Raw genomic sequence first — 13,748 nt, 5'->3', positions numbered from 1 at the left:
AGAGAGTATTTCCAGTTAGAGGTATTCCTCCATGCCTAATTTGAGATAAGGTATTCTTTCCCATTGAATACAGACCACATAAATTATGTATGTAAATCCCTATTCATCTATCTGAGATTATAAATTAAATAGGTTAGTGAAAATGTTTTCTTAGTAAAACAACAAATGTGAAGAATTAAATCTGTAAGCTTAATGCCAGGTAAATCTATTCCAAAGTGCTGCTAAAATAAGGAATATTACCTACGTTTGACAGAAAAAAAGCAACCAACTTCTGTTTGTTTCTAAAGCTCAGATAACTGCATTGTGCTAAAATCACTACAATAAAATAGGAGTTTCCTAGCTTAACACCATGTCAGAACTAAACTCTAAATGAGATTCAGAAGTCCTTTATATAGTGTCAACACAGCAAGTACTGTACTTTCAAGCTGGAACTGTGCTCACACAGTGTAGATGTGAATACTGGGTACATAGTACTACTTAAGTGTAGACTATAGCAAAATAACAATTATTATAGCCAAAGATTGTTCATGCTGCCCATGTATGAGGAGCTGTGCCAAGTGCATTACACAACAATTCTTATCTTGTCCACTCCTCCCACCCATTCCTGTTTCACAGATGAGACAATTTAGGGGATTAACAACTCCACAGGGATTAACAACTCCATCAAGATTACACAAGAAGACATGGAGCCACAGATTCAAACCCAGGCTTGTCTGACTCTGTAATCCACACACTCAGGCACTCCCTTTCCAGCATCCCATAATGATTACTACTACTTACTCCTAGTGGTAAGAGTGTACTTTAGAGAAACACTCATTTAGTATCTGGTTGTAACAATAGTTTACTTACTAGTTGCATTAGAACATTTAATATTTGTACAGTGTAATCATGACCTAAGTAGTTTTTTCCTTTATTTTATTTTATATAGAGTGGGGACAGTAGTAATAATCATCTTACTAACTTCATAGAGTCACTGTAAGAATAAACATGGAGGGTGTGTATATGAGCCCTTTTTGCTACAGAAGCAAATGTTCGTTGTCGATGATAATCCTTTGCTATACAGGAAACATGTTGTACTCTGAGAGGAGAAGTTTTGGGCCAATTGCATGTCAGAGTGAGAAAGAAGGGAAATTCAAACAATCCCTATATTTTGGATTTAAAGTAATTTCAAGGAGGTTTGTGTTCTTTCTCCAAGATAGAAGCCAGTTTCTGTGGGAAATGTAGATACTCCCTAGCTAGCCATTTCTTCACCAGGAGTTTCTAGAGGTCTTCAGAATATTCTCAGTTAACAATCTTGTCATTCAAGCAGGACTAAGAGTTGAGAAAATAAGTTCTAGATCTTTTACTCATGCTGGGATCACTGGAGCTCTCTGGAACGCACCAGAGTGTAGGCTTTAGGAGGACAGGGACTCTGTTCCCATGGTCTAAATTGGGGCCCACTACATCACAAGTGCTCAAAAATATTGATTGAATGGATGAATAAACCTCTATACCTGTAAAAGGAAGGTACTGGAATAGATGAACAATTTTCAGATATTTCTTTTTGCTGCAAAACTGTTTTTCCCAGTAAGATCACAAAATATAAAAGAGATAAAAGCAGTAGCAGCCGTTTAGCATCTAGATGTCTTGGCCCTGCCTACCATGCCTTCTTTTTGCCCAGTTAACATTACTCTCTAACCCTCTGGAATAACCCCACCAGACACAGTGTGAAAACCACTGACCTGGATGCTAAAGCCGCTTTGACTCAAATTCCGTGGTCTAAATATTGATTTCTATCATCAAGTTAATTAGTTCTATATCAAGAAAACAACCTTCTTTTTGGAAACAAGTATCTTAATAAAATATTTATTTTTAAATTATTCCAAACTTCTCACGACATATCTCGTGTGCTCTCCTACACTGTCCATCCTCTCCTGCAGTTGCCTGACCCTGGCCAGTGGTCCATGAGCAGTAGTGATATGTGTTGATTCTAACTCCTCTATCCCTCTCTTTACTGGCTGTGGCCACATGTTCCAGAGATCACAACTTCCAGATGGAAGAGTGCCACCCAACCCACATGGAACTGTGTAAGTAGTAAATAAAAGATTTGACAGTTTATTATGCTAATTTTCTGACAGATAAATACTTTTAATGTAACAGGGATACTTAGGAATAGCTGTTTCATACTTTATGGCTCTGTTTTCCTATATAACAAGGAGTCTCAGAGTTTAGTGCTTACTTAAGGCGTGCACTGCAAGAGAAGAGGTAAGGATTTTGTTGGAAATGGTGGTCAAATGGGAGGAGATTTTCAAACATATGTCATTGAATTAAAATCCTATTGTTGTATATCTTTAATCTGGTTTAAAATTTCCAGTAGAATATCTTATTCACACACAAAAAAATGTTGGGAAGATATCTTATAGAGCTAATGGCTTCATGAAACAATACCTTTCCAATTAGTTGTAGAAAAAAGACAAATCAGTTTCCAAGTTCAGTCTTACCCTTCACAAATTTTACTCATTGCCTCACAGGCATTTGCAAGTATTCTACAGATAGATTTACAATTTAGAATTTGGGTGATATTATCAATTCCCAAAAGAGGCCTACAAGCTGGATACTCTTAACAATTGATTTAAAGGTTCAATTTTATTCATAAATCTTAGGTTTATTCTCATCCTATTGATTTCATATTTAACCTGTGACTTCCTTTAATTTGGGGGCATTTAAGAAACATTTAACTTTTCCGAATTTCTTGTTTTGATTTTCAGCTTAAATTATTAAGTGAATACTGTGCTAAGCTGCCCAGATGTCCATTTCAAGACTGGGGGACTTGCTCCACATGTTGGGATTACTCTTAGCTGTCAACCCTCTCTGTGAAATTGCTCTCTGCTAAACAGAGTCACCTCTCCCAAGGCCAGGTCCCATTGCCCACTTGGCACAAAATCAATGATTCATCAATGCAAGACCATTATAACTAATTTCCAAACTCCCAAGGGGCTGACTTGGGCCTTGCAGTACCTGCACTGCAGCCCAACTTCTCCCACTTTCTAACCTCTCCATTTTCCTTCCCTCAGATGTTAACTTTGAAAACACTCTCTACAAGCCTCTCGTACAATAATCTCCATCTGAGAGTCTGATTCCGGGGACCCTGACCAACAACAACTCTAAATTACTATACAGCCGTGGGAATGGGAAACAAGTCAATCCAGAGTGGTCAGAGCTTTCCCTGGCACATTGTGTGTCCCGAACCATCCCTCACTGTAAAGGAACTGAAGCAAATCAAGTCACTCTTTATTCTGTATCCCCAAATGCTTTCAAGATAAAATAAAAAGGGTCATCCTGGGACAGAGGACAAAAACATGAACTGAAAAGATGTATGTAGAAAAAAGGAAGGACAATTTGCCTTGATAACAGAGGGCTCATTTACAGAGATTTCATTTATGTGTGTGTACATATGCATATATACACATATATGCATGTATAATATAAGAATATGCATATATATGCATTATTGAATTTAAAATATTCTCTTTCTGAACATGAGAACTCAAGATGCAAACTTGATAATACCTATATAATGCGTGGAAAAAGAGCAACTACAAAGTCCCAATCAGGGCTCTCTTTTGGTGGGAATAAAATCCAGAGATGTATTCAAACTAGCTCAGATCAAAGTTATGAAGCAAAGTGTACAGCCCAGCCTCATGGTGACTCGGACTGGGATTTAGGATCAAAGACTCTTCTCTTGGTGTCTCAGGGGCCAAGTGGCCCCTCTTCTCTGCATGTATTTGCCTGTCTCTCCCTCTCTGTTGACTCATCTTGTACGTGGCCCCACATGCCTTCTTGTGTAGGGCAGCAGCATCCCTTCAGTAGCTCCACACTCCTGCTTTCACCTCAGCAATCTCAAACTTTCTTCTTCCTCCTCAAGCCACTGACTCCTATCACTCTCAGAAGATGACTCAACTACTTCACAGAATAAAAAGAAACCATCAGATATGTGGTCCCTCATCTTTCCAATAACAAACTTACACACTTTCTCTTTTATATAAACTACCTTGTTCACTATATTCTTTCCTTCGACCTTTAAACATCTTTATATTCATTCCATGTAGCATCAACTTAAAAGAGGCTCACATTGAACCCACAGTTAAATTCTACCTAAGCGCAGCTGGTGTGGCTCAGTGGTTGACCATCAACCCATGCACCAAGAGACTGCCAGTTCGATTCCCGGTCAGAGCACATGCCCATGTTGTGGGCCTGATCCCCAGTGGCGAGCATGCGAAAGGCAGCCAATGATGTTCTCTCTTATTGATGTTTCTATCTCTCTCTCCTTCTCCCTTTCTCTCTCTCTAAAAATCAATAAAAAGAAAAAAAAATTTTAAGTAAATTCTACTTAAAAGAGTCCCCTCATTCCCTCAATTCCCTCCATGTATCTCCTTATATCTCTCTTCCCAAATTCTTGAAAGATTTGCCCATATGAATAGTATATGTTTATTAACCTTCCTCTTGTTCTAACCATTCCAGTTTAGTTCTATCTCCATCATTTCATAGAACAAGCTTTTTCTGAAGTCATCAATGATCCCCCTTGTTACTGAATTCAACAGTTATTTTACCAGTTCTCATTGCAATTGATGTCTCAGCAGAATATCTTCTTTATTAATTCAGATATAATTTACACACAGTGAAATGCACAGATCTTAAGTGTACAATCTGATAAATGCATAACATGTATAATACATCCTCTCAAAATATAGATCACTTCTATCCCTCCAGAAAATTGGCTTTTATCCCTTTTCTGTTAGCCCCACTCCTGCTACCATAAAAGAGAACACCAATGTGATGTATAGCTCCATGGATTAGCTGTGCCCAGAGCTTTATGTAAATATAATCATAAGGTTTGTACTGCTTGTTTCTGACTTTTTTAAATTCAGCATGATGATTTTGAGAGTCCTCAATATTGTTAATGTATCAGAAGTTTTAATTCTCTTTATTGCTGGACAGATTTTCATTGGATGAATATACCACAGTCATTTCCAATTTAGGGCCATTATGAAGGCAGCTGCTACAAACATACTTGTATAAGAGTTTTTATAAAAACATGTTTTTACTTCTCTTCTGTAAATATCTATATATCAAGTTCCTAGGTCATAATATAGATGCATGTTTAACTTAAGAAATTACTAAACTGTTCTTCTAAAACAGTTGTACATACAAAGCTTCCACAAACAATGTATGAGAATTTTAGTTGTTCATTACCTTCACCAACATTTGATGTTGCTGGTCTTTTTTTATTTTAATCCTCCTAGTGAGAAAAAATACTCTTTCCCTTTATTTGATATAATAAAGGTTTTTTGGCTTTATCCTACCTTTCTTCTTTAATGTCTTTGCAAGGTCACTGTCCTCTTTTGACTTTTAAAAGTGAAGTTTCCTTAACGCTCATTCCCAGGTTTTCTCCTCTGGATCTAGTCACTCATCCGAATGTGCAACTTCATTTTCACCTCTTTATAGATGATTCATAAGTTTACATTTCCAACCCATCCTGTCCTCCCCCTACAAAAGCCAAACAACCAAAACTAAACTTAGGATCTCCCTTCCAGTGCTCCAGATACTTCCCAAACCTGCTGGCACAAATCAGACATCAGATCATATTTAATCCATTTTTAAAAGGCGGACTTTGCCCTGGCTGGGTGGCTCAGTTGGTTGGAGCATCATCCCATACACCAAAAAATTGTAGGTTTGATTCCTGGTCAGGGCACATACCTAGGTTGAGGGTTTGATTCCTGGTTGAAGCATGTACAGGAGGCAACCAATAGAGGTTTCTCTCTCATATCAATGTTTTTCTCTCTCTCTCCCTTCCTCTCTAAAATCAGTGGATACATATCCTCGGGTGATGGTTTAATTTTTTTAAAAGGTGGCTTTTGCTTCCCAAATCTCTCTTAAATACTAACATTTTGCCATCACTACCAAAGTCCTTGCTTCTAACATCTCTCACCTGGACTTCTGCAATAGCCTGGAGATGTGTCATGCATGCATATGTCCTGGGCCTTCATAAACTGGTTTTTGATACCGTTAGCTAGAATAACCTTTTAAAAATTCAAGGATTATATCGAACCTTACTTTAAAATCTTTTGGTTATTCAGATAAAGACAAAACTTTATATCATGACTTAGGAGACCCCCACATTGTAAGGCTTCTGCCTACCTCTCCCAGTTCCTCTCAAACCACATTACTCTGGGCTTCCTTTAGACTTTCTCCTCTTCCATAACACTGGGCTTCCTTCCACTTCTTCAGAATTACCATTCCCCCTCCCACCAGAGACTTTCTGTTCTTCCTGCCCACAAGGTCCTTTATTCCCTATTTGTCTAATTAACTCCTACTCTCAGATCTTCATTAGTTCTCTCAGTCATCTATGGAGAGCCATTCCTGGCTAGCCTGATCTTAGTAAAAAATTATAGTTTATATTATCTTATCAAAATAATATCTATTGTTCTGTACTGCATTTATCACAGATTTTAATTTTACAATTTTTCTTTTATTTTAAATAAAATATATCTCTTCCTTCAAAGAGTTCTATTAATTCTAGCACAATGCCTGGCATATCATAAATGCTCGATCCATTTTGGTTTCCAAAAAACAAGTGAATGGGTATCATTCAGTTTCTTGACCCTCTGAATGCTTCTTTCTTTAAGTTCAAAAAGGAATCTCATTAATCCTTGGCCAGTCAATGAATCATCTAGACTAGGTTCAAGTATCCATCTTCAGTTCAATCAGTCATGGTCAAGGTAGGGTCATATGGATGTAGAGCTTCTTCTACAATGGCCACTGGGGCAAAATTTGTAGAAAGAGCCATGGTTACAAAGACTAATGTGAGGCATGCCTAGCTCATGCAAATTCTATAAATGAAATAAAATTAACTTTCTTAAAAAATGCTTTATAGAATGAGTGTTTTAAGTTTTCAGGTATGGGAATGTATTCATGCATGGGTGAAATGTGAGTGCTTATGATAGATATGTGAGTTTGCATTCCCTTCCCACCCCACCAATTCTTTCTTTGGGTCATTGACCAACAGTATAGCTGAAGCCAAAGCTCCAAATGATGGGAAACCAAAGACAGCTCTTCGCCTCACAGTGAACCAAAACAAACTAGCTTTTCTAAATAAAATAAATAAGACATAATTTTAATATGTACATAATTCAAAAACATAGTAGAAAAGCTATTTGAAATCATAAATAAATTATTGCATATCGAAAACACTTTATCTTTCAGAGAAGTATTAAAAATTTAAATAAAATTATCACAATTAAGTATTGATATAGCTTAAATACAATGGCAATAAATATTACAAAAAGATCTTTAAATAAAATATTTCTTAATATCTGGAAATCATTCACTTTTTTGGAATAATACTCACTATAACCAAATTCAAAATCAACAAAGTGATTAGAGGTTCTCTTGGAGTCTTCTATACCAGGATATAATCTTATACAGCAGGAAAATCAAACCATATTTGAAAAATTAACTGAATTTGGTGGTTAACAGAAACCATGTGGAGAGAGTGTGATAATGGGAAAAAAACACTGGACGAGAAGGAAAAGACCTGAAATCATATACATAGCTGCCTCATTGTTGAATTAATGTAATTTATACATTAAAACTTATTTTGTTATTATCATTCTTATTATAAGCTAATTCAAAGGGGGTACACACTATCTAGTGAAGGCTGTGGAAAACAGTCCCTTAGTTTGCAAGAAGAAAAAACTTAGAACTCCTGTTTATATTTCATTAATCTTTCCATATTTCTATTTTTGTGTTTTATATGTACATAAAATATTGGTACAGTAGTACTTTGTGAACCCTAAGTGCTAAGAAGGGCTCCTGGTGACTAACGGTTCAAAAAAAAAGGCAGAGCCTGGCAGCCATTTCTGCACAGGGGCTTCTCATGCAAACTGAACTTCACAGAGAAACCTCTGCTCTACACTGCCTGCCTCAGCACCACTGAAGTGCCTGTCTGCACTGTGCTTCTGCCGTCTGCACCAACCCTTTATAAAGCAGTTCTGGGAATCCTATTTCAACCAAAAGGACTGAAGTTTTCCCATCCAATCACAACTGTACAACTCTGACCAATCAGAGTGGTCCTTTTCTAACCAATCAGAGTAGTCCTTTCTGACCAATCAGAGGTCAGGGGCGGGGACTTTCACCTATATAAGCCAGCTCTCCGCTGTCTCTGGAGCAGCAGTTTCCAGGAAGACTGAGAATATAGGGCTGGAGAAGAAGCACCGAAGGTGGTCTGAAGTAGAGCCTAATGGAGCCGCCTAGCTGAAGAAGACCAGAGGAGGAGTGAGGCTGGGCCAAGCCGGCCAGGACCTTGTGGCATGGAGATGAGCAAATTGGCGGCGGTCTTCTGGAAGGCGGTGACCAAGATGCTGCGGGATCCAGATGCCTGAGCCCAAGGTGGGTGCGCGGCGCGACGCGGAGTTCAGGCTTTTGTGTGGGCCAAGGGCCAGCCTGAGCCCAAGGTAGGTGCGCGGTGCAGCACGGAGTCCAGGCTTTTGTGTGGGCCAAGGGCCAGCCGCAGAGGCAGCTTCGGAGAGGCTGTCCTGCACTGTGTCACGGTCGCTAAAGTCCTACCCATGACCCCCCACCCCACCCCCAGATGAGCTCTAGAGGGAGGGTGCTGCTCAGGAATGCTGAGCGGCCTGGAGCAGATGCTCCCTAGAGGCCGGGGACAGGTGTGGGGGGCACCAGCTTTGCTGCTTCGGATGGCGCATTCCGATGCAACCAAAGGCCTTTTTCTTTTCTGTGAATTGTCTTTTATTTTATTGACTTTATTTTAAAATGTCCTTATTTATTTTAAAATATTGTTGGAGAGTGTTACAGATGTCCTCCCCTTTTTTTCCCCATTGCCCCCTCCTCCTGGTTCCCATGTAGTCCCACCCAGGCCTTCACCGCCCTATAGTCTGTGTCCATGGGTAATGGATACATGCATGTACATTTATTGTGAATCTCTCCCCGCCCTCTACTTCCACCCTCTTCCCTCTGAGGTTTGTCAGTCTGTTCCGCGTTTCCATGCCTCTGTTTCTATTTTATTCATCAATTTACTTGGTTCATTAGATTCCACATATAAGTGAGATCACATCATGTTTTTCTCTGACTGGCTTGTTTCTCTTAACATAATACTCACCAGGTCCCTCCATGCTGTCTCAAAGGTAATAGGTCTTTCTTTTTTACAGCTGCATAGTATTCTATTGTGTAAATATACCACCCGGCACCGACTCATCTATTGCTGGACACTTGGACTGTTTTCAGATCTTAGCTATTGTGAATAGCGCTCTTAGGAACTTAGGGGTGTGTATATTCTTTCTGATTGGTGTTTTGGCATTCTTAGGATATATTCCTAGGAGTGAGATCACTGGGTCAAAAGGCAGATCAACTTTTAATGTTTTGAGGAAATTCCATGCAGTTTCCCATAGTTGCTGTACCAGTCTGCAATTTGACCCATGGTGTACTAGGCTTCCCTTTTCTCCACACCCTCACCAGCACTTGTTTGTATGTTGATTTTTTGACAGTAGCCATTCTGGCAGGTTTGAGGTGATACCTCATTGTCATTTGAATTAGCATCTCTCTGATAACAAGTGACTTTGAGCATTTTTTCAAATGTCTCCTGGCCACTTGAATGTTCTGTTTGGAGAAGTGTCTATTTAGGTCCTCTACCCATTTTTAATCGGATTGTTTGTTTTCCTTTTGTTGAGTTGTATGAGTACTCTATATATTTTGGATATTAACCCCTTATCTGATGTATAATTGGCAAATATATTCTCTCAGACAGTGGGTTTCCTCTTCATTTCCATGCTGGTTTCTTTTGCTGTGCAGAAGCTTTTTAGTTTGATGTAGTCCCATTTTTTTCCCGTTGTTTCTCTTGCCCTAGGTGATATATTGGTGAAAATTCTGTTACGTGAGATGTCTGAAATGTTGCTGCCTACATTTTATTGTAGGGTTTTTATGGTTTCACAACTTACATTGAAGTCTTTCATCCATCTTGAGCTTATTATTGTGTAAGTTGGTGGTCTAGATTTATTTTTTAACATGTAGCTGTCCAATTTTTCCAACACCATTTATTGAAAAGACCTTGTTTACTCCATTTACCTCCTTTGTCAAATATTGTTTTTCTATTTATTTGTTTGTTTATTTTTGTTCCAGATGTTTGTCCCCCCCCATTGACAACCTCCTCCCCTCCCTCCCCGCCCTGTCCCCAGCTTTGTTGTCCATGTCCATTGTTCATACATACATGCATATAAGTTCTGTGGTTTATCTCTCCCCCACCACTCCCTGTTCTGGGGATTGTCAGTCTGTACCCCACTTCCATGTCTCTGGAACTACCTCATTCCTCAGACTGTTATGTTCATTATATTCCAAAAAATAGTAAGATCATATGATACTTATCTTTCTTTTTTTCTTCTTTTTTTTTTTTTAAGAGGCTGTGGAATTTTTTATCCTTACCCGAGGACATATTTTCGTTTTTTGTTCCGATAGAGTGGGAGGGAGAGTAGAGGAAGAGAGAGAGAAATATCGACATGAAAGGGACACATCGAGTGATTGCCACCCGCACGACCCAACCAGGGCTGGGGACAAACTGCAACCAAGGCATGTACTCCCAGCGGGAACCAAACCCAGGTCTCTCGGGACTGCAGGCCAACACTCCAACCGTGAGCCAAACTGGCCAGGGTTTGTCTTTCTTCATTTGGCTTGTTTCGCTTAAGATAATACTTTCCAAATCCTTCCATGTTGTCTCAAAGAAACAGAGATCTTTCCTTCTTAGGCTGCATAGTACTCCATTGTGTATATGTACCACAAATTGTTTATCCATTTGTTTAGTCATGAAACCATAAAGATCCTAGAAGAAAATGTAGGCAACAAAATTTCAGACATCATAGGCAGCAGAACTTTCACTGATACATCACCTAAGACAACAGAAAGAAAGAAGAAAATGAACACATGGGACTACATCCAACTCAAAAGCTTCTGCACAGCAAAAGATACAATCATCAAAATGGAAAGGCATCCCACTGAATGGAAGAGCATAATTGCCAATGATATATCAGATAAAAAGTTAATTTCCAATATATAGAGAGTGCTTATACAACTCAACCAAAAGAAGACAATGAACCCAATTAATAAATGGGCAGAGGAATTAAATACACACCTCTCCAAACAGGACATACAAATGGCTCAGAGACATATGAAGAAATGCTCAACATCACTAGTCATCAGAGAGATGCAAATTAAAACAATGAAGTATCACCTCACACCTGTCACAATGGCTGCCATCAACAAATCATCAAACAACAAGTGTTGGTAAGGGTGTGGAGAAAAGGGGACTCTAGTACACTGCTGGGGAGAACACAGACTGTTACAGCCACTATGGAAAACAATATGGTGTTACCTCAAAAAATTAAAAATTGAACTGCCATTTGACCCAGTGATCACACTTCTAGGAATATACCCTAAGAAGCCTGAAACACCAATCAGAAAGAATATATGTTCATAGCAGCGTTATTTACAATCGCTAAGATCTGGAAACAGCCCAAATGTCCATCAGTTGACAAATGGATCAAAAATCTGTGGTACAAATACACAATGGAGTACTATGCAGCTGTAAGAAAGAAAGATCTTTTATCTTTTGAGATGACATAGAGGGATCTGGAAAGTATTATCCTAAGCGAAACAAGCCAAACAGAGAAAGACAAGTATCATATCATCTCACTCATGTGTGGAATATAATGAACATAACTGTCTGAGCAATGGGGTAGTCCCAGAGACGTGGAAGTAGGGTACAGCCTGACAATCCCCAGAACAGGAGGTGGTGGGGGAGAGATAAACCACAGATCTTATATGCATGTATGCATGAACAAAGGTCATGGACAACAAAGCTGGGGACAGGGTGGGGAGGGAGGAGGATGAAGAAATCAGTGCGGGGAAAAGGAGAAACATTTATAACAAAAATAAATAATTTAATTTAAAAAAGGAGTATAGAACAGAGTTTTATAATTTTTTTAACTTTTTATTTTGAAATAATTATGAAGTCATGAGAAGTTACAAAAAATAGTACAGAGAGTTCCCAGGACCTAGAAACAGGGCAGGGCTAGAAAAGGTTAAACAGTGAGCTAGGCCAAAGTGTCACCACATTCAGGAACCCACCTGTGTGCCAAGAGGAGGGCATGGTCCGGCACTGTGGATCCCAGAGCTGCGCTGGGTGGGTGCATGGCCAATTGGACAGCGGGTTGGGCCCCTGCAGAGACTGGCGACTTGGAGGAAGGCAAGGCAGCCAGTGGCTCTGAGGCGACACTTGTTCCCCCTGGTCAGCTAGACCAAGCTGAGCGAGCAGGACCTCACGGCGCGGACATGAGCAGGTTGGCGGGTGCTCTTGCTCTGCCTGCTGGGCTGCCACATCTGGAAGGCCTTGAACAAGATCTGCAGGATTCAGATGCCTAAGCCCAAGGTGGGTGCGTGGTGGGACCAGGAGTCGAGGTTTTTGTGTGGGTCAAAAGCCTGCTGCAGAGGCAGGGTTGGGGAGGCTGTCACTCTGCACTGTGTCAGGTTCACCAGAGTCGTGCCCGCGGCCCCCAGAGATGCATTCCAGAGGGGGGGCAGCACCCAGGGACACTAAGTGGCCAGGAGTAGATGTTCCCTAGAAGACAGGGACAGGTGGGGGTGTGGGTGGCACAAGCTTTGCTGCTTTGGGTGGTGCATTCGATGCAACCGAAGGTCTTTTACTTTTCTGTAAATTATCTTGTATTTTATTTTAAAATTTATTAATTTTTAAATATTGTTGAGAGTGTTACAGATGTCCTCCCCTTTTAATCCCCATTGCTCCTCTCCTACTGGTTCCCATTTTGCCCCAGGCCTTCACCACCCTATACTCTGTGGCCAGCCCTGAACATGAACAAGCTGGATGGCACCCATCCAGGCCCACAAATGGGGCAGTCTGAACAAGTCCAGGGTTGATGCCCCTATACATGTAAACACCTAGGGCAGCCCTGGACACAACCAACGTGACGTCCTCATCCAGGCCCAAATTCAGGACCGACCTCGACACGACCAATGTGGACAGCCTTGATCCAGGATCCTAACTGGACTAAGCCTGGACACCAGAAGGCTATATGGCTCCATATTAGCCTCCAACTGGATCAACCCTAGACACCAGCAGGCTGGACAGCCCCATAAAGGCCGACAACAAGGTCAGACGTGGATTACTCCAGGAGGGGGGCGCCATCCAGGACCACACACGAGTCAGCCCTGGACATGACCAGGCTGTAAGGCACAATCAAGGCTCCACACCAGGGCCAACCCTGGACACGACCAGGCTAGATGTCCCATTGAGGCCCCACAGTGGGGCCAGCCCTGAACATAACCAGCATAACATCATCCTGGGCCAAACACAGGCCCAATGTGGACTCCCACAAAAGGACCCACCCTGGACACGACCACAGTGGATGGCCGCCAAATGGATGTGAAGGCATCATTCAAGCCAACTTCTGGGACATTTATGGACATAAGAAAGGTGGACAACCCCCATCCAGGCCAACACCCAAGCCAGTGCTGGACATGACCAGGCTGGACAGGCCATTCCAGGCCAACGCCTGGGACAGCCCTGGACACGACCAGCGTGAAGTCCTCGTCCAGGCCCAAACACTGGCATGACCTGGACAAAAAAGGTGGATGGCCTTGATCCAAGCCCTCGTCCTGACCAGCCCTACACCATCAGGCATGATGGC

The sequence above is a fragment of the Molossus molossus genome, unplaced genomic scaffold, assembly GCF_014108415.1.
Source record: "Molossus molossus isolate mMolMol1 unplaced genomic scaffold, mMolMol1.p scaffold_m16_p_1, whole genome shotgun sequence".
In the NCBI taxonomy this organism is placed as follows: Eukaryota; Metazoa; Chordata; class Mammalia; order Chiroptera; family Molossidae; genus Molossus; species Molossus molossus.
Note: the sequence above shows the minus strand (reverse complement) of the source record.